Genomic DNA, 20,059 nt, shown 5'->3' on the forward strand with positions numbered 1-20,059 from the left:
TGTTTTCTCTTTTTTCTTTGGTTCCCATGAAGTGTGCAATGAACTCTGTTTAACACCACGACCTGTTGCCATTGATGGCCCACGAGAAGGCTGCGTAGCCACTAATCCTGGTGGTCTTTTGCATGAAGCACCATGCCCTGCTGGCCTTGGAGTCCATGTTGTTGGATCCACTGCTATATTTGGCGTCCTCCTGGCATGTGAATTCCCCATAGAAGTGGCTATGCGGTCAAGTAACTCCTGCCTTTTCTCAATTGATACATTGGTGCAAAAATGCACCTCTTTCCCCTTCTCATGTAGAAGATGGGCTCTCACTTTATCAGCCCCACTAGTGCAAGCATAAGGGCAAAGTTTGCATTTCCAAGGGCGAGCCCCTCCACCTCTCAATGGCACCCCTGCATCTACCTCATCCCACCATGACCAAGTAGTGCTTCGACTTCGTCCAGTTGTTGACGAAGTACCTGCTGAGAATGATGAAGATCCCATAGATGTTAATGCTGCCATCTATATAGAAGTGACAAATAATCAGTAAACTGTAAACTTCAATGAAATTAGTAATTACAGAAATTTGCAGCCAACATTTCAACATCCATGCGTCAAAGTTCAATGAAATTGCAAAAATTTCAACCAAGGTCCAAAGTGTACCGTGTGCCGCACGCGACGTAGGCGGGAGACTCAGAGGCAGGTGGGAGAGTCAAAGCCGAGCAGCCTGCAGGTGGAGGAGCAGGAGCAGGCGGGGCAGGTGCACGGAGCAAGTGGAGGAGTAGGAGCAGGCGGAGGAGCACGAGCAGGCGGGGCAGGGGCAGGCGCAGGGAACAGGGGACAGGGCCCAGGCGCACGCGACAGGTGCAGGGGACAGACGCAGGCACAGGCGACAGAAGCAAGGGACAGACGCAGGTGACAGGCGACAGGCGGGAGGCGGGAGCGAAACGTCAACATGACTTTTTTTTTAAAATTAAAAAATTACATGGCTGGGCTGGAACGGCCGTTCCAAACATGGAACGGCCAGGGAACGGGATGGAACGGGCCAGGGAACGGGCTGGAACGTTTCGCCAGCGTTTCCTGGGCTCGTACCTCCCGGAACGCGTTAATCCGTTCCTATGCGCCGGAATGGGCGTTCCCTGTTTCTATGGAATTTAGTGAGGAAGGCTAACTTTAGGTCATCCTATGTGCCAAAAGTTCGTGCTGCTTGTCTCTCATACCATTGAAACGGTGTGTCCTTGAAAGTGGCGGGGAATATCGCTAACTAATGCTCAGGGGTTCTGGCATTGTTAGGTACACATGCTACCATAAATTCTGTTATATGAAGATCAGGGTCTTTATTGTACTCTTCCTTAAAAACTGGCAATGGGACTACATTTCCAGGACGAATCTGGCTAGGAAGGGGACCTTGAGTTGCTATGGGGACTTCTGTAAAGAGTACTTTTAGGGCATCAAAGGAGGCTTCTGCTGCAAGCTCGTTCTCAGCCTTGATTCTTACATTCTCTCTTGTTACGTACCTGTGGACTCGTTCTAACGCTTGCCTCTTGATTGCGTCATTCATCAGGGGCTTGGCTCCAACCAGTTGGTTTGTACTCAACAGAATAGTATCAGAGAGGGCTTCAGTCTCTAGGGGATTCTCTTGCCAACGTCTCTTCTACTTCCTTCTTTTCAACATCTTTGAATTCGGCTTTCAAACCACTACAGAGGGGGAGATATTCCATTTTAAAAGTATCAAAACTCATTCTTCTTAGAATCGTTGTTGTGCCAACATTATAATAATGCCAGCTTCTGAGGGTTTCAATAGTGTATGTTGTGAAAAACACTCTGTTTACCAACTTCCAGTGGGTTGCTAATTGGACAAACAAAAGATTATCAGTGCACCAAGCATCCCACGTATCTTGCTGTTGAGTATCCACGAACAAATTTCAACTCTTTTCCTTCTTGTTTTTGTGAACCTCCACATACCACGAATCTTGAAGCTTTTTCACGATCTCCCACTTGATGTCTGGAAACTTCTCAATGAATACTAAATCTTTCATAGATAGTCATTCTCTCTGCTTTTCCTCTTCAGTTTGTTTTTAAACAATTTGCCACCAAGATGTAAGTTTCTGTTGCTTCAACAGGAAGAGGAAACAGTCCACCGCATAGAGCTTGCATCATGATGGTAATATGTTTCAGCCAATGTGGAATGAACTTCTTGTGGAAAGTGGCTTTGATAATAAGAATCTCAAACTCTTCAGTGGAAGAAGGAAATTTGCAAATATCCATTGAATTCTTTTCTTCTTGGCAATGCCATTTCTTTCATTTTCAGCCTCTTTTGATGCTTGTTGATGGTTGGCAAGTTTCCCCGGTTGCGTACCAAAAACAAAAATGACAACAACCCTTCCACGAATATAATCAACCACAAAACCAGGGACAAAGTATACAAAATCTATGTGTATGGCTTTGCCATTAATCTCAATACTGACAAGAAATCATAAATCTTTTTTTTAATAATAAACAAATTTATCATCTTTATCCATAGCTTCAACCATTATATACAAAAGGAAGGAGCAAAAGGGAAAAGAGGAATTTTACACAAAAGCTAGAGGAGAGAGGAGAGATAAATATTTGCACCATCCAAAAGGAGAATATGCGATTGGAGAAGAGAGGGAAGGGAAAGAGACACATAATTAGCTGTGTACTCTATCTCACCTTTTTTTCAAAAGACAGACAACCCTTCATATTTTTATTATTTCTTTGAAATTTTAATATATTTGTATTCGTAAGGCTTTTGTCTTTACATTTCAATTCTTTCTAACATTATACAAATGCATGCATGTACACTTTTGTTATACTATTTATTAATGATGATGAATGTGGATGTGGTTCCCTCATGTGTAAGGGTGTATTTTAGTGCTTTTGCAAAAAAATAAATATTATTCCCTTTACAAAAGATGAAAAATAATATATGCATGGGCATTTTTATGCCTTGTTTTTATGCTTATTTTGGTGTCATCATTTTCTCCCACACTGAAACGTGAAGCGTCCTCACGAACCTTGTCAAAGAAGAACCACTGTCTATACAAAACATTTTCAAAATTGTTAGTAAAACTACTTTGATCACAAGGCCTAGCCATAGTAGGGTATAGAAACTCCAAAGCTATGACCACCAAAGTAAGGGAACTCCTGCGTCCATCATACTCCCACACTGAAAAGTTTGAGTAATCCTCAAAGGATAGGGTTCAATCTTCAATAATGGATCATGAGCATAACTCCCACATTCAATAGGAAAAGAAAGACGATCCTATCATGTAGCTCTCAACACTCTTGAAATGTTATTAGCATTGTTATCTACGAGAATAAAATTGTTTTAGCTAATTACCCCCTTGCAAAAGGGTTTGCATTGTGATGGCTAGTGATAGGTATCACAAGGGTGTTTTTAACATTTTAGAATATGTGCTTATGTTTGATATTTTTAGCTCTTTGTTTTTTTGAGAATGTTGTGTCTCAATTTAGATTTGTGTCATTATTTGTTCTTTTAAAAGGGCATTAAGGGTTGGCTATGTAGACATAAGAAGGGAAAGAGGAGTGAAGCTGTATTGCCAAAATGGTTGGCAAAATGGTGAGGGTAAATATATGAGGCCCATGGGAGGGTTTGTTAAGGAGGAAGCAAGGCTAAGGCCACACAAAGCTTTCATTGTGTTATATAAGCAAAAGTAGAGCATGGAAATGATCTCTTATGAGATTTTTTTTTCTTTTTTTAAAAAGGTTAAAAGTAAAACTATTTTTTTAAAAGTTCTCTTGTGTCTCTGACATTTGTAGTGGATGTGGTAAATTGGATTAGTTATCAATTGGCTTGGCAAAAGGAGGGCGGGCAACGCTTGGTGGTTTGCGGCACTGGTATCAAGCAAAACCCTAGGGATCACATACATTCGGGCACATTCCTTTCTTCTCCCGTCATCGTTGTGATCGCACAGGATGAGTGTTTTGCCAGTAGATCATGAGAGAAGGAAAGAAAATTTAGAGAGGCTAACCGATGAAGAGGAGTAGAGGAATTATTGAAGGGGAAGGTTGTTTGTTTCTCTATATGAGTCGCATGCGAAGTGCATCTGTTGCTACTAATGGGGATTCTTGGTGCACTGAAATTGGCACACCCATATGGTGCACTATAGCCTGTCTTCTTCTTCTTCTTCTTTTGATTCTTGCCCTTCTTCTTACCGATTACCGTGTCTCTCTTTCCCACCTGTAGATGCCATGGTATTTAGCCGTTTATGTATCTTCTGCTTTTGAGAGTTGATGCTTTTCCCATTGAATCTTCTATTGTTTCTCTGTCTATTGATAGAATGCAATGGACTGCCAATACGTGGAGGATCAGGGTGGCTAGTGGAGAAGAGGGCGACCTGATCGCTTTTTCTTTTTCTTCTATCTTTATCTTTTTTCTCTTTGTAAAGCGATTGTGTGGAGAGAGAATGATGAAAAACCAATGGCTGTTGTTGTTGAAGGGGATGATGACAAGCAGACTATGCTCTCTCTCTCTCTCTCTCTTTGGAATCTCTGTCTGTTTGTCTGCATGTTTTCCAATGGCTGAGTAAGACTTGCATCTTTTTCTTCATGGTTAGCAAGGAAAGTGTGATGATAGACTGCCTTTCGCTGTTGACGTTTGATGTTCTGTTGCTCCTTTACAGCAGTGGTTTGCTTGTCATGCCTCTCTCTCTCTCTTTCTCGCACGGCAAGGGGGAGATAGCAAGACCGATGTTCTCGTGCTCTCTCTCACTTTGCTTTATGGCTTTGACACAATAGTGGCAGCTCCCAAGCAGGTAAAGGGTGCACGGTGACTCACTAGGAGGAAATGGAGGTCCAACGACCTCTCACGGCTCGGACAGCAGGTGGAGCAAAAGTTGGAGCTTTGGCAGCTCTGGCGACAATGGCAGCTCCTTGAGCATAACACATAGACCTGCTCTCTTCTTGGAGCCCCAAGAGGAACACCAAGGAAAAGGGGATTCTACTGCAATAAAATCTATCTTGTAACATCAAAAAGCTTTTATTTCATTTTTTTGATGACCAAAACAAAGAAAAGAGCAAATCTTCACGCAGCATCATAGTAGATATCTCCCACGGATTTGATAAAATCAACCATAATCTTCAAGATTTTCATAGAATCCATCAATAGAACAAGAAACATAAAAGAATACACCATTTTTGAATGGAAATAAATCACATAGTATTCATCTTCAATGTCTTCATAGTTTCTCTCTCAATCTCTCATATATAGTTACATTGTTTTGATAAAATTGGCTATCTTTGGCTCTCTCTCTCTCTCTCTCAATAGTTCATCTCCTCACTATAATACTCAATAATGACTCTCAATAATCCTTCTTAGGTTGTGGATACACCTCCCAAAAGGTATGTCTGATGCGAAGAGGCATCAAAGCCACTATAATGTCTCTTCATAGCTCACTACTGTCACTGTCTTTCCAGTCTTCTCTTCAGTCTTCAGCAGCTGTTTCTTTCATTTTTTTTAGCTCTTATGAACTTAGATTCATCCTTTCCAAAAATTAGAAAACTTTTTCAAAGTCACACATATATTCTACAGAACACTTACAGAAGATTTACAGAACAGATCAGAACAGGAATAGAGCAGAGACAGAGGCTCTACAGAAGGCATACAGAGGGTTACAGAAGGTCATCAGAGAACATCAAATCCTCATAACTCATACTAAAACCATTCCAAACTATCAAAAACTATTCAATAAGCTTCCAAAATATTTCAACCTTCATCAATCACCAATCCATGCTTCATACAAGAGAAAATCAGAACAAAACAGAAGCTATATAGAGGGTAACAGAACCAAGTAGAACCTCAATAGAACCTATCAGAACATCACAGAGCTTTATATTTCTACTAAGAATCATCATGAACTTTCAAAACATAATCAATATCATCCAAAACACTCTCAAACATTTCCATTATCAACCATGCGTCGCTCTAAATCCATCTAAAAATCAACCATTTAAACCTAAAAAACAACAAAAATCAGTCAAAAGTTCAGTCTTTTTTCACTCTCAACATCTTCGGCGCCCCTTTCTTTTATCGTCTTCACAATTTTGAAATAGATTAGAGAGAGTAGTCGTTGAAAGGCTGCGGTTTTCTTATTCTTATTCTTATTCTTTTACTTCTACTCTCTGTCGGTGATGCATGGAGGCCAAGAGATTGTGGCGAGGAGGGGAAGATGATGATTGAAGGCATTGACTACTCTAAAAGCCCCCTCATAAATTGATACGAAACAGCATCTTTAGTGGTGTAGGAAAAGGATTGCGCTCTTCGCCTGCTTTTTGATTTAGACTACTACTACTACTTCTTCTTTTTCTTCTGCTATCACTCGAGGCGAAATTGAAGCATGTCTTCATGCTAGAATGGACTTTATATTGGGATCTTTTGTCAAGCACCAATTTTCTCTTCTTTTTTTTCATCACAAAAACCACAGAATGAGACTTCTTTTTGGCAGGTCCTTGCGCACCTTCGCTAACTCCAGAATGCCTCACACATAGAACATGGATGCAAAAATCCAACACCAGCCAAGCCAGTGATCCATTTCCTGGTGGATCTGTTGCTAGTTCTTCTTCTTCCTTCATTGTTTGTGTGTCCACATTTTGCCTCACGGAGGTGATAAGAGGGGACAGGATAGGTTGACATTAGATCTAGAGAGGAGATGCAATACATAGCCGGAAAATGGGTGTTCTTCATGGCGAGGAGTTGCCAGATGCCAGATTTCTGGGGTTGCATAATGAGATTGGGAAAACAAGGTAGGGTACTTGATGGTGCACAGGGCATCCAAATGGTGGAAAGGCATCCTTGTAGGGGGTGCGAGGGAGAGTGCCATTGGCAAGGAAGAGATGGGTGGAGGAACACACTATTTCTGAGAAACTATCAAATGCATCTTTTGACCTGTTATCTGTTTGGTGCAGCTCTCTTCGATGACAGGACCTCATGCTCCTCTTGGTGTCTCCGATTACAACTTGCAGGCAATCTACAATTGTCCATTCTCCCTCTTCTTCTTTCGCTGAGCCAAATGGCACTAGCGTAGAGTTGCTCTCCTCTACTATCGCAAAGGAAAAGGTGTGAGTTAGGAGCAAAACCCTACTAGTGCTACCCCACAGACTCTCATTCTCTTATATTTTCTTTTTCTTCTTCATGCTAGTATATTCAAAGTCCATTTGTAACCCCTATGCGAGTGAAGGGCGATGATGAAGAGGATGAAGGCCTACTCGATTTTGCCATTTGACCGCAGAGAGAAACAATTCACTGAACGAATTGATGTTGATGGCTATCCCAACGGCCTATCCCATGATGCCTAGCATGATCTATAGAGATTCAAGAATACGAGAGGGAGGGTGACATAGCGGATAGTGCAGGCCATATCTCTCTATACATCGCTCTCTTTGAGAGACAATCGGGTACTATTTGGCATGGTAAGGAAGGGATGAAGGTTAAGGGAAGCTGCGAGAATTGCAGGATTAGGTAGGTAATAAATAGAAATCTTATCTTCATTATGTCCTCTCTGCGACTTCCTGGACTTATGTGATAGATTAATCTACTATATCTTTTTCTTCTTCTTCTTCTTCACAAAAAACAAGCGTCTCCTCCTGCTTCTTCTTCTTCACTAGGTTTACCTGCTTACTTGCTCTTCATCATCTTTTTCAGCATCCGAGTGCCCTTACCTCTCTCTATTTTGCATCCTCCTATGCTTCAAAAGCAATGACCAGCAGCATCTTCTTCTTATTATATTTCTTTAATTTATACTTTTTCTCTCTACCTCTTTTGCACAGGGGCTAAGTTTACAATGAGGAGAAGTATGCCAACTATTTTATATTCATATTCTCTACATTATTGGTGTGCATCGTTGCAGAAGGGCTTTTCATCACCATATAATTTCCCTCATGTTGTAGTTGTTGAGATTAGGCTCTTCCTTGGCTGCGCACCAAAATGATAGCAACTCTCCCACGAACATAATCAACCACAAAACCAGGGACAAAGCATACAAAATCTATGTGTATGGCTTTGCCATGAATCTCAAAACTGATAAGAAATCATAAACCTCTTTTTTAATAATAAACAAATTTATCATCTTCATCATCTTCATTCATAGCTTTAACCATTATGCACAAAAGGAAGGAGCATAAGGGAAAAGATGAATTTTATACAAAAGACAGAGGAGAGAGGAGAGAGAAAGATTGGCACCATCCAAAAGGAAAATATGTGATTAGAGAAGAGAGAGAATGGAAAGAGACACATTATTATCAGTGCACTCTATCCCAACTTTTTTTCAAAAGACACACAACCCTTCATATTTTTATTATTTCTTTGAATTTTTAATACATTTGTATTCGTAAGGCTTTAGTCTTTATATTTCAATTCTTTCTAAGATTATACAAATGCATGCATGCATACTTTTGTTATACTATTTATTAATGATGATGAATGTGGATGTTGTCTCCTCATGTGTAAGGGTGTATTTTAGTGCTTTTGCAACAAAATAAATATTCCCTTTACAAAAGATGAAAAATAATATATGCATGGATATTTTTATGCCTTGTTTTTATGCTTCTTTTGGTGTCATCATGGGAGCCCCAAGAGAGACACCAAGGAAAAGAAAATTCTACTGCAATAAAATCTATCTTGTAACATCAACAAGCTTTTATTTCATTCTTTGATGACCAAAACAAAGAAAACAACAAATCTTCACACAACATCATAGTAGATATCTCCCACGAATTTGATAAAATCAACCATAATCTTCAACATATTCATAAAATCCATCAGTACAACAAGGAACATAAAAGAATATACCATTTTTGAACGGAAATAAATCACATAGTTTTTTTCTTCAATGTCTTTATAGTTTTCTCTCTCAATCTCTCATATATAGATACATTGTTTTCATAAAATTGTCTATCTTTGGCTCTCTCTCTCTCTCTCTCTCTCAATAGTACATTATCTCCTCACTATAATACTCAATAATGACTCTTAATATTCTTTGTTAGGTCGTGGATACACCTCCCAAAAGGTATATCTCATGCGAAGAGGCACCAAAGCTACTATAATGTCTCTTCATAGCTCACTACTGTCACTCTCTTTCCAGTCTTCTCTTCAGTCTTTAGCAGCTGTTTCTTTCATTTTTTAAGCTCTTTTGAACTCAGATTCATCCTTTCCAAAAATTAGAAAACTTTTTCAAAGTCACACATATTCTACAGAACACTTACAGAAGATTTACAGAACAAAACAGAACAGGAATAGAGCAGAGACAGAGGCTCTACAAAAGGCATACAGAGGGTTACAGAAGGTCATTAGAGAACATCAAATCCTCATAACTCATACTAAAACCATTCCAAACTATCAAAAACTATTCAATAAACCTTCAAAAGATTTTAACCTTCATTAATCACCAATCCATACTTCATATAAAAGAAAATCAGAACAAAACAGAAGCTATACAGAGGGTATCAGAACCAATCAGAACCTCAATAGAACCTATCAGAACATCACAGAGCTTCATATTTCTACTAAGAATCATCATGAACTTTCAAAACATAATCAATATCATCCAAAACACTCTCAAACACTTATATTATCAACCATGCATCGCTCTAAATCCATCCAAAAATCAATCATTCAGAACTCAAGAACAACAGAAATCAGTCAAAAATTCAGTTTTTTTCCACTCTTAACATATCCCCACACTTCGAAAGGAAGCGTCCTTGCGACCTAAGGAAAAGAAGAATGTAAATTCAGGAAAGAGCTCAATTTGATCTTTTTTAGTATCTTCAATAATCACTCTACCACGATCCCAACTTATCACCTGTATCTCTAGAAAATAATACTACTAAAGGAAAACTTCGTTATTCATTAACACATCTGATAAACATTAAAAAGTCATGACAAATTTGTAAAGGATATAAGAGGTTCTTCAGCTTTCCATCGTAGGCTTGCCATCTATCATCACCATCAATAGTTGAAAAGAGAGCTCTCGAATAAATTATTCAACCAGTACGAACTCATCAGATACGAATTAATACAACACACACACAAACACAACCATCTCAATGGCACCTCCAAAAGATGTCTCATTAAGAAGCAGAAAAGATACATCTAGGGGTATCAATGAAGATGATCCCTTTTGAAGGCTTGATGATTTCGAAAGCGATTCAAGGATAAAGACTCATCTACAAAGGATTTTGGAGGATTTTGAAAGAATTGAATGTAGCACATCTGTTTTAGCAAAACAAGGTATCTGTTAGGTAGACAAAGGGCATGAAAATATAGAATATCCAAGTGTTGGGAATCAATGTTTACATTGACATTCATACAAAGCTTTGGTATGGCTGTTTGATCGTTATGGGAATGTCTATGCATATATGCTAAGTACGAAGCAAAATGGGTTGTCAATCTCACTGAAGAATCTAGAGATTGTGAATATTGTTGAGAAAAATGGAGGTAATTTTGGTATGCTTGACTAATAGTTGTTCAGTCCCCTGGAGTTACTGGCCAATTAATTTATGGTCCCGTGAGAGAATCAGTTGAGCTCCATCCTCTTCTTCTCAGAATTTGCTGATAAAATCTTTCGTATCCACTAACCAACTGAGAGGGTTGAGAAATAGAATTGGTAGGAGATGGAAGTGGAATAAGTAAAAGAGGAGGAAGAGATGGATAGGCAAAATCATAAAATGAGGAATAAGCTAAAGAAGGAGTGCCTGAAAATTTAAGCGAATCAGTTAGGAAAGTTGTCAATTGATAATCAAGAAAAGTAGAAGGTATATGGATAGATGGAGAAGGGTATGGCGGAGAAGAAGAAAAAACTCGATCTTCAATGAAAGAATAATAGGTAAAGATTGGAATTTGAGAAAAACCCTGAGGTTGAAAAAGGAGAGGTAAGATAGTTACTGAGTTGGATTGATAAAGGGAAAAATAAGCATCATAGGGATGGGCCATTTGTTGATAGTACAATAAGCTAGAAACCGAGGGACCTAAAACAGATCGTCGATGGTAGGCATCAAAGAAGGATGAATCAAATGGATGGTTCTTGGAAATATAAGCCAGGAGATCCACCCTCAGTTGGTTAGTGCTCTGCACATAAGTAGAAGCTGTATTTTGGCGTTGGTTCAGGACTACAGAATCAATCATTGAATGCCATGAAGTGTCAGGGCAAGTAGCCACTTTAGAAGAATAGCACTGGAACACGTTATCTATCCTCAACTCCAAATGGTTGACATATAAGACAGCTTGTAATACCACATCCCCCACATACCAAGCAAGATCGACATCATCCGAAACTAACAGATCACCTTGTAGATACATATAAGATAGCAACATGGTATCGATCGTCACAGAAATTTCAAAGACCATACGAACAACTTCTCTCAGTAAATCAGAAGATCAAGCCCCACTCCAATCATCCTCTGGAAGAGGGAGATCCATTGTTAAGAGCTTAATATAGAAAGCAAACTTTTGTAACTGATAGTGGATAAAAAAGGAATGGTCGGGAGGAACATACTCTTGAAATTGCTCAAATGTAGACCATAATAAATCCATCCTAGACTGCAATCTTTCCATTTTATCTTGAAACAAAAGACATAATGTGGCCTGTCTCTGGAAAATTGCCAAGTCCTGCTGAGATATAGAAGGAATCATACGAACACTGGGGCTTGGAGGAATGGACAGTGACTGTACCAGTTGGTCCTTCAACTGCTTAATCTGGGAAGCTCGGGATTCCAATGTATGGTGAGCCGTTTGCAAAGCTGAGAGTTTCGTATCCAAAAGAGTCTTAAGCTCTTAAGCTTTTGTGGACATTTTCTCTTTCTAATCTGAAACTCTAGTAACCTGTAACTGAGCCTCTGCTAACTGAATTTTCAAAGAAGATATTTCTTCTCTCTGGGTCTCAATCATTTGTGTCTGCTGCTCCATTTGCTTAAACAGATCGGCAAGAGTCTCTTTAGCACAGGCTAACTCTGTGGTTGCCTTATGCATCTGGTCTTTGGATTGTATCAATTCTTCATAGAAAGAAGCATATAACTGTTGAACACAAGTTGTCACTGAGAGTTCAATAGAACTTTGGATATCGTTACAAAGGAAAGGAATGGCATCCCCTGACACTAACCTGTTTAACGAAGAAACTGATATTTCCAAAGAACCCTCTCGATGTGCCCTGAATAAGTTGTTGCATGTGAGGTAGATAGGGAGGTCACTTCTAGAGGTAGTAGGAACTATTACTGAAGGAATGACGAGGGGAATTTTCTTTGCCACACTCTTTAAACGCTTCCGCTCAATGACCAATGGAGGAGGGGAATCAAGATCCTCTATGTCAATGGGTTATGAATTCTTTGAAGGTGGAGGGGGAGGGACTTGATCAGATGGAGGAGGAGGAAGCACACCCTTCTTAAGGCCGGAATATGTCAAGAAAGCATATAAATATGAACTATAAGTTACATTGGTAACATTCCCTCTGGTCACTTTGACAAAATGCTGGTCCATCTTCGTAAGAAGGTAAGTACTCCAGTCAATGGCAACCCCTTTTAACACCATTCTGGAAGTTGTGAAGAGCTCTTTGGACAAATAGTGGGATGGTGATGGAGGTAGGAGTTTCCTTACTCTGGTGGTCATGGCTTTGGAGTTCCTATACCCTACCATGGCTAGGCCTTGTGATCAAAGTAGTTTTACTAATAATTTTGAAAAGATTTTGTGTAGACAGTGGTTTTTCTTTGACTAGGTTCGTGAGGACGCTTCACGTTTCAGTGTGGGAGGAATATAATGACACCGAAAGAAGCACAAAAATAGTGCACAACAAAATCTATACATACACCATATTTTCATTTTTTGCAAAAAAGATAACAAGCACATTGTTACAAAATCACTAAAATAATATCCCACATAAGGGGGAGGGGGGGCCACATCTATTAAAGTCAATGGTATGCTTTCAAGTGTTATGTGCATGCATTTGTAAAGGGTAGGAATACTCAAAATTAAAGGCCAAAGGCCTTATAATATCAAATATATCAAAGTTTCAAAGAAATAATAAAATACGAAGGGGTGTGCTTTTTGGGAAAGAGGTGGGGTGGAGTGCACGAGTGGTTATGTGCCTCTTTCCCTTCCCTCTCTCTTCTCCAATCGCATATTTTCCTTTTTGGTGGTGCAAAAATTTGTTCTCTCTCCTCTCTCCTCTGTCTTCTATGTAGAAATTCCTCTTTTCCCTTTTGTTCTTGCATAATGATTGAAGCTATGGATGAGGATGATGAAGATCACAAATTGGTTCATTATTAAAAAAGAGATTTATGATTTCTTTTCAATTTTGAGATTAATGGCAAAGCCATACACATAGATTTTGTGTGCTTTGTCCTTGGTTTTGTGGTTGATTATGTTCGTGGGAGGGTTGTTGTCACATCTCTTGCATATTGTGCAGAAAGTCGAGTAGGGATTGCATTTCACCCCCTTGGGCTTTGTGGCAATTGGTTGTTTTGGTTCATAACCATACATTAACATAAACGGGCTATAAGTAGTAGCCAAATGCTTAGTAGTATAAGGAAACTCAATCTGAGGAAGATAATGCTCCCAATTAAAATGTCTACACGAGACATATGTATGAAGCATATCCTCCATGGTTTGATTCGTTTGTTTGGTCTATCCATTGGTTTTAGGATGTTTCGAGGACAACATGGACAATTGAGTTTCCAAATTTTGGAAGATCATTTGCCATAAATGGCTAGTGAACTTAGGATCTTGATCATTGACTATTTTATTGGGCAGACCATAAAGTCTATAAAGTGTTGATCTTCAGGAGAAAGTGCATCAGCAGCAATTGCCAGCTTCCCAAGGTCAAGAATATGCAATGTCCATCGCCAAAATGGCCTCCAATGGCTGGGAAATGGCCCCAAAAGTTGGCAGCAACAGTCCAACATCTCTTCCCAACAGCTCCAAAATGAAAAAACGAGATTTCCCTCTCCCTTTACCCCTATTTAACCTTTCCCCCACTTGCATGGGTAAGTTTTACCAAGTGGCAGCTTTCTTAATCCATTTTCAGCAATTTTCAGCCATTTAATTAATTTTCAGAATTAATTAATTCTGAAAATTAATTCAGCCCTTAATCCATGCCCAAAAAATTGACCTTGCCCATCCAAAAATTAATTGGCTAGGCCATTTGCAACTCAAAGTGGTCCCATGCATTAATTGACCCTTAGACAAGCATTAATCCATTAATTAATGCCTAGGCTCTAATGTCACCACTGACACTTAATGGCCAATAATGGTCCTAGGGGCAAACTGACACCATAGTTCACCTAAGAACCTAACAAGTATAACTTGTTACAACTTTTGCCTTTGGCACCCATCTTTTTCACACGGTCCTTGGGCCTTCAATTGTAAAAAAAGTAGCTTGCACCTCACATGTGCATCTTTTAATTGCACATTTGATTAATCCTTTAATCAAATGTCAATTAAACATAAGCAAAGCATCAAATTTTCACGTCCTTGTGACAGTTGAGCTAACATAAGCATTATATGTTGAATCAACCACCTAAACAGCCCTAAAAATGATAAATTAATGAAAATCCTAAAATGGTGCACACTTCGAGAAAGTTTTAGAATGGTGTGCTGTACGAGGTCCCAAGACTTTCTATAAACATGTAGGTTGCCCTCCATTCATTTCAATCGCGTTTTTGTAGGTTTTAGGCTCTCTAGCTTCTTTGCCCACACCCCTTTGTGGAGGACATCTCAATTGAAGCTGGCCATTGTTGTCCACATCCATCAGCTGTCTGTTTCCAGCCTCCTGTGCAGGTTTTCTACCTTGTTTGTTGCCACCAGCTGTTAGCTGTTCTCCAGACAGGCTGTGCTCACCTTGGTGACAAGTTTGCAGGCTGAGTTTGCCGATTTCAGCCTGGTGATTGTTCACACTGCCGCGTTTGATGCCACCTTGTACTTCGACATCATCAAAAGGCTGCATTTGGTCTTCCTAGCTGTTGCCTGACAGTCCACGTCATCATCAAAATCTGTGTTTGCTGTTTTCTCTCTCCTTTGCTTGTCCAACACTGATCCGGCACCATACACTGCTGCATTTGATACTGTCCCCGACATTTGGAGGTTGCCTTATTGTGTTTTGGGATCCGTCAGGAGTACAACACACTCTTCCTCTTAGCATCATTGCCTTGGTCCGAGACACGAGAGTTCGGGGTACATTTTTCATTCTTGCATGGTTTGTTTGCTATATGAGTAATTCAGCATTCAATCATTCATTTAGATTCCACTGTGTTCATTGCCTTTGAGTTACCCTACCCCTAATTGTATTTTGTTGAGTTTATGCTTTGTCGTATACTTTTATTTATGTTTCTGTGTGAGGTATTTTCTTCACATAGTATTAGAGCAAGGTTCTCTTCCATGAAACCTCGGTCTTTGATCTATAAGCCCTTTGCACGAAGCAGGAACAATAGGAGGGCAAGATGACTTTAAATATATCTGAGGAGAAGATGTAACACCCCACATTGGCCAAAGAAAAGGGGGATCCCATGCGTGAAGGGACATTAAGGAGGGGAGCTAAAAAGGTTACTTAGATCTTAGCAATTAAGGGAAAGAAAAAAAAAAAGACAATTTGTCAACAACTGATCGACGAATGAGTGAGCTGCTGCCACCTCCTCTCGGACTAATCATCATTGTCACCATTGATATAAATCGCTTGCTTGATATCACCAAAGCCGCTATGAACCCCACACGTGTGAGATTGAAGAACTACCTCGAGTGCATCGAACAGAGGGAATGAGAGCTCTACAACCATTAGATAGGGAGAGAGTCTCACATATGGAGGCAATGGAGTACTAATTGCCTTCCTTACCTCCACATTGAAATGCTACAACATTTTGCTGATATAATCCTTTTGGGACAAATAGAATAATCTCTTTATTCTATTTCTAATTATATGCATGCTAAGAATGTGATTTGCATGTCTCAAATTCTTCATTTCAAAGGCCTCTGTTAACCTTTTCTTGAGGGGATCAATCATGTACTTGTTTTGCCTAGCTATTAACATATCATCTGCAAAAATGATTAATCCTATCAAGCTGCCATCTTTAGTCTTTCTACTCGCCTTTCTAGTGTATAAGCACTAGCTTGTCTCACTTCTCTTATAGCCATTAGATTGCATAAAGGCATCCAACTTATTGTACCATTCCCATGGGACATGCATTAAGAAATCTTTTGGCTTTAGACAAGCTAGTGTATAAGCACTAGCTTGTTACACTTCTCTTATAGCCATGAGACTGCATGAAGACATTAAACTTATTGTACCATTCCCATGGGATATGCTTCAAGAAACCTTTTGACTTCAGACACTCATGAACATACCTCTTTTATCTTCTCTATTGCATCCACTTTCCTTGAAGAAGGCCTTCCATAAGGCCCACACATATGACCCACTATCAGTATTTCATTAACCCCAAACATTGATTTTGACCTAAGAGGGTTAGATTCACTTCCTCTAACCTGGTAAGGGTTTTCTCACAATCTGATGTATGATCTCTGATAAACTTTTTGCAACCCTGTTCATCCAATCTTTCATCTTTCTCTTTCTTTGCACACCTCTTAATAGGCACATTATCCAAGAATGACATAGTTAGACTTAGAATATAATCTTGGAGTACCTTGCTCATTTCTTTCATCATATGAGCCATAGAATTTGTAGCTCCTTGCAACAATGTATATATACGAATCAAGCCAAGTGGAGTATTCATTGTAGTCAGAGTCTCTACTCTTCAATGTAAGTTGGAACTGGTCATATCCTAAGAATAGATCTCCCAAAGAATATATAGCTCTGCATCCGAATGCTTCTACAAATTCATCCATCATTGGTTTTGCACCCACATTTCGAATGGTCACTTTGTTTATTGGCTGAAGATCCTATATAAACATAAGTGTACCATTCTTCTTAGGCATTGTCTTGGGGGTGCACCTTATAGAACATGTAATATTCTATGTGAGTTCAAAAGAAAGGGTATTTTTATTTTGTTGGCTTACATTTTTTCAAAAGCTGAAGGGATTTATAAATGTACTTCGTGTAAATTTACGTTAGGGGTCTTTTTATTAAAAATTTTTAGAGGCACACTTGGGATGGGGGTTGAGGAGGGGAGGGGATGGGTAGGGGGAGGTGAGACTTGGTTCTTTCTCTATCTTTCTCTCTCTCTTTGTGTCCACTTAGTTATAACATGTCATTCCTAGGTAGTTTTTATGCTTCATATCTCTCCAATTGATTGGGTAGTTTTATGCGAGAGGCCTAGGAGAGGAATTTAATTATCTTATCTAAAGAAACACATTTGGCAATAGCTCTCTGTGCTGATGGTGGTCGGTTCATGGTTCTATCAATGAATTAAAACTCAATGATGATTGAATGCTTGCGCATATCTTGATCTATGCATAGTTGCTCTCCCTTTACTAGATGCCACCTTCTACATTTGCAACTAATGCTACTATTTCACATATGAACTGTATCTTTGTGCAAATTTATGTGTAAAACCTTAGACAACTTGCACCTAAATGGAAAAATTTGCACCAAGAATTGTGTGTGTGGACACGTGTAAGGGCATGTGAACACACACACACACACACACACACTCTCTCTCTCTCTCTCTCTCTCTCTCTCTCAGTGCCACATCTAAATTGTGAAGGCTTGAAAGCAGGCCATTAGGTTTGGCACCATCCTCTACAAACCACCCAAGTGTGAGAATGACTAATGCACACATATTGAACTTGCCATTTTTTTGGGTAAATCATGATTGATGATACCCACTTTGTGTAATCATTGTTTCTCCTCAATTTCTAGGAATGTGTATTAATTAGCTATATATATACTCACCTTGGCTTAATAAATATGGTATTGCTATGAGTGTGTGCAACGGAAGAAGGAACAAAAGCAGAGAGAGAGAGAAAGCAAAAGATGAAAGAAGAAATACTGCACCGACTGAAGATGAATACTGAATACAATGATGGGGATCGATCAATCCCTGCACGCAGCCCGAGGCATTAGTAAAGGCACCAAATCAAGCTGAGATGATGACAGCACCAATGTTGTAGAGTGTCTGAGAGAGGTGAGTGTGCTGAATCTGCAAAAGAGTGATCTGCCAAATGTGGAAGGTGTGCTATATATAGCCACCTCCACCAAAACTGGCCGATTGCGTATAGAAGTATGCCCTAAATTTGGCTGACTGCAGCAGATGAAGGTATGGTTGCAATAAATGCAGTTTGACTTGATAGAAAATTTGGAAAATAATGACAATCTCTTCGAGGCAGTCGTAGACCAAAAAGACATTGGCAGCAGGTGTCAACCGATTGACAGACCAAATGCACAATAGATGTGCCTAAAATAGAAGAAATGCACTCTAGAATGCTAGAGCGCCTATGTCTCCGTGAGACTCTAATAGGAGCTCACACCCACCGAGGAGATATTGACATGACTAAAATAGGCAAGCTAACATCTCCTCTCAGATCTTGGGAGTGCCTAAAGACACAACAACCCCATGTGATGAAGCATATAAGCCTTGGGTAAAGGCTTCGTGAAGAGATCTGCTGCATTGTCCTTCATGGGATAGTAGGCTACTGCTAGCTCGGAATCCCCGATCCGCTCACAAACATAGTGATTTTGAACCTTAGTGTGCTTCGTGCGAGCATGAAACACCGGGTTCTATGCTAGAGCAAGGGCACTTTGGTTGTCTATGTGAAGCTTTGTAGGTCCTATCTGTGGAAAGCCAATCTTCGCTAACATACGACGGAGCCAAATTGCCTCCATAGCAGTTGAACATAAGGCACGATACTCAGTCTCTATAGAAGAAAGGGCCACAGTAGGTTGCTTGTTGCTTCAAGAGATAGCTTCCGATCCAAGAGAGAAGGCATAACTTATAGTGGACCGTCTTGAATCCACCTCACTTGCCCAATTAGAGCCACTCCATCCAAAAAGAGTAACCCCCTCTCCATACATGATCCTGTAGGATTGAGTCCCTTGTAAATACCGAAGAACTCGCAAGGCTAACCTCCAATGATTCTGTGTAGAAGTTTGCATAAAAGAAGACAGCAAAGCCGCCACAAAAGAAATATCCAACGAAGTGTGAATGAGCTAGATTAAGAGAGCCAACAAGGCACTTGTCTCATGCTGCCGCAAGCTTGGACTTAGGGTCCTTGGGGCAAGAAAGAGACTCAACCATACCAAACTCCAAAAGTAGCTCGTAGATGTACCTATGCTGGGAAATGAAAATGCCCTGTGCCATCTGATAGATCTCCAAACCAAGAAAGAAGTGTAGGATTCCAAGATCTGTCATGTCAAACTCTTGTCTCAAAATGTCTCGTATATGATTAACCATTTTGACTATTGCTCCTTGTAATGATGAGATCATCCACATATAAGATAACCAAAACATATCCGATACCCTCAACCTTTTAGTACAGGTTGGATTCATGATCGGAGTGATGAAAACCACACGTGGCAACTGTCCTGCTGCAACTCTGCTGTCCAGAGAATGTCTCTCTAACACCCCCTCTTAGATTCTGGACAGGTCAAAAGATGGAGGGATCTGGCATGTCGCCGAAGAAGAGCCTAGGGAAGCGCCTTCCTGAACAAATCGGCAAGATTATCCTCTGTCTTGTAGTACTCCGCATCAATGGTCCCATCCAAAAGCTTCTTTTGAATGAAGTGATAGTGGATCTCAATGTGCTTCATTTGGGCATGGAATATAGAATTCCGTACCAAGGCAATGCAACTCTCATTGTCGCACTGCAGAAGAGTAGGATGAGTTTGGGAGCAGCCAAGCTCCTCCAATAATCTCCGAAGCCACACAACCTCACATGTGGTGGAAGATGTGGCCTGATACTCCGCCTCAGTAGAATAAAGGGCTACCGTGGGCTGCTTCTTGCTACTCCATGAGATAACACTTGTACCCAAGGTAAAACGATAGTGTGTAGTAGACCGTTGATGGTCCACATCGCTAGCCCAATCCGAGTCGCTTCAACCTGCAAGAACAAGAGCTGAAGTATTTGTACCTATTGGATAAGAAATCCCTAAGTCAGAGGTCCCCTTCAAAT

General features: G+C 40.0%; 1 protein-coding gene across 1 annotated transcript in view; it reads left to right on the forward strand.

Moving 5' to 3' along the window:
* Positions 1-20,059, forward strand: part of LOC148019381 (pentatricopeptide repeat-containing protein At4g13650-like) — a 107,105-nt gene that overhangs the window by 51,369 nt on the left and 35,677 nt on the right. The window lies entirely within an intron of this gene.

This window comes from Lygodium microphyllum, chromosome 20 (assembly GCF_053477565.2).
Source record: "Lygodium microphyllum isolate KBCC chromosome 20, Lygodium_microphyllum_v1.1.10, whole genome shotgun sequence".
NCBI lineage: Eukaryota > Viridiplantae > Streptophyta > Polypodiopsida > Schizaeales > Lygodiaceae > Lygodium > Lygodium microphyllum.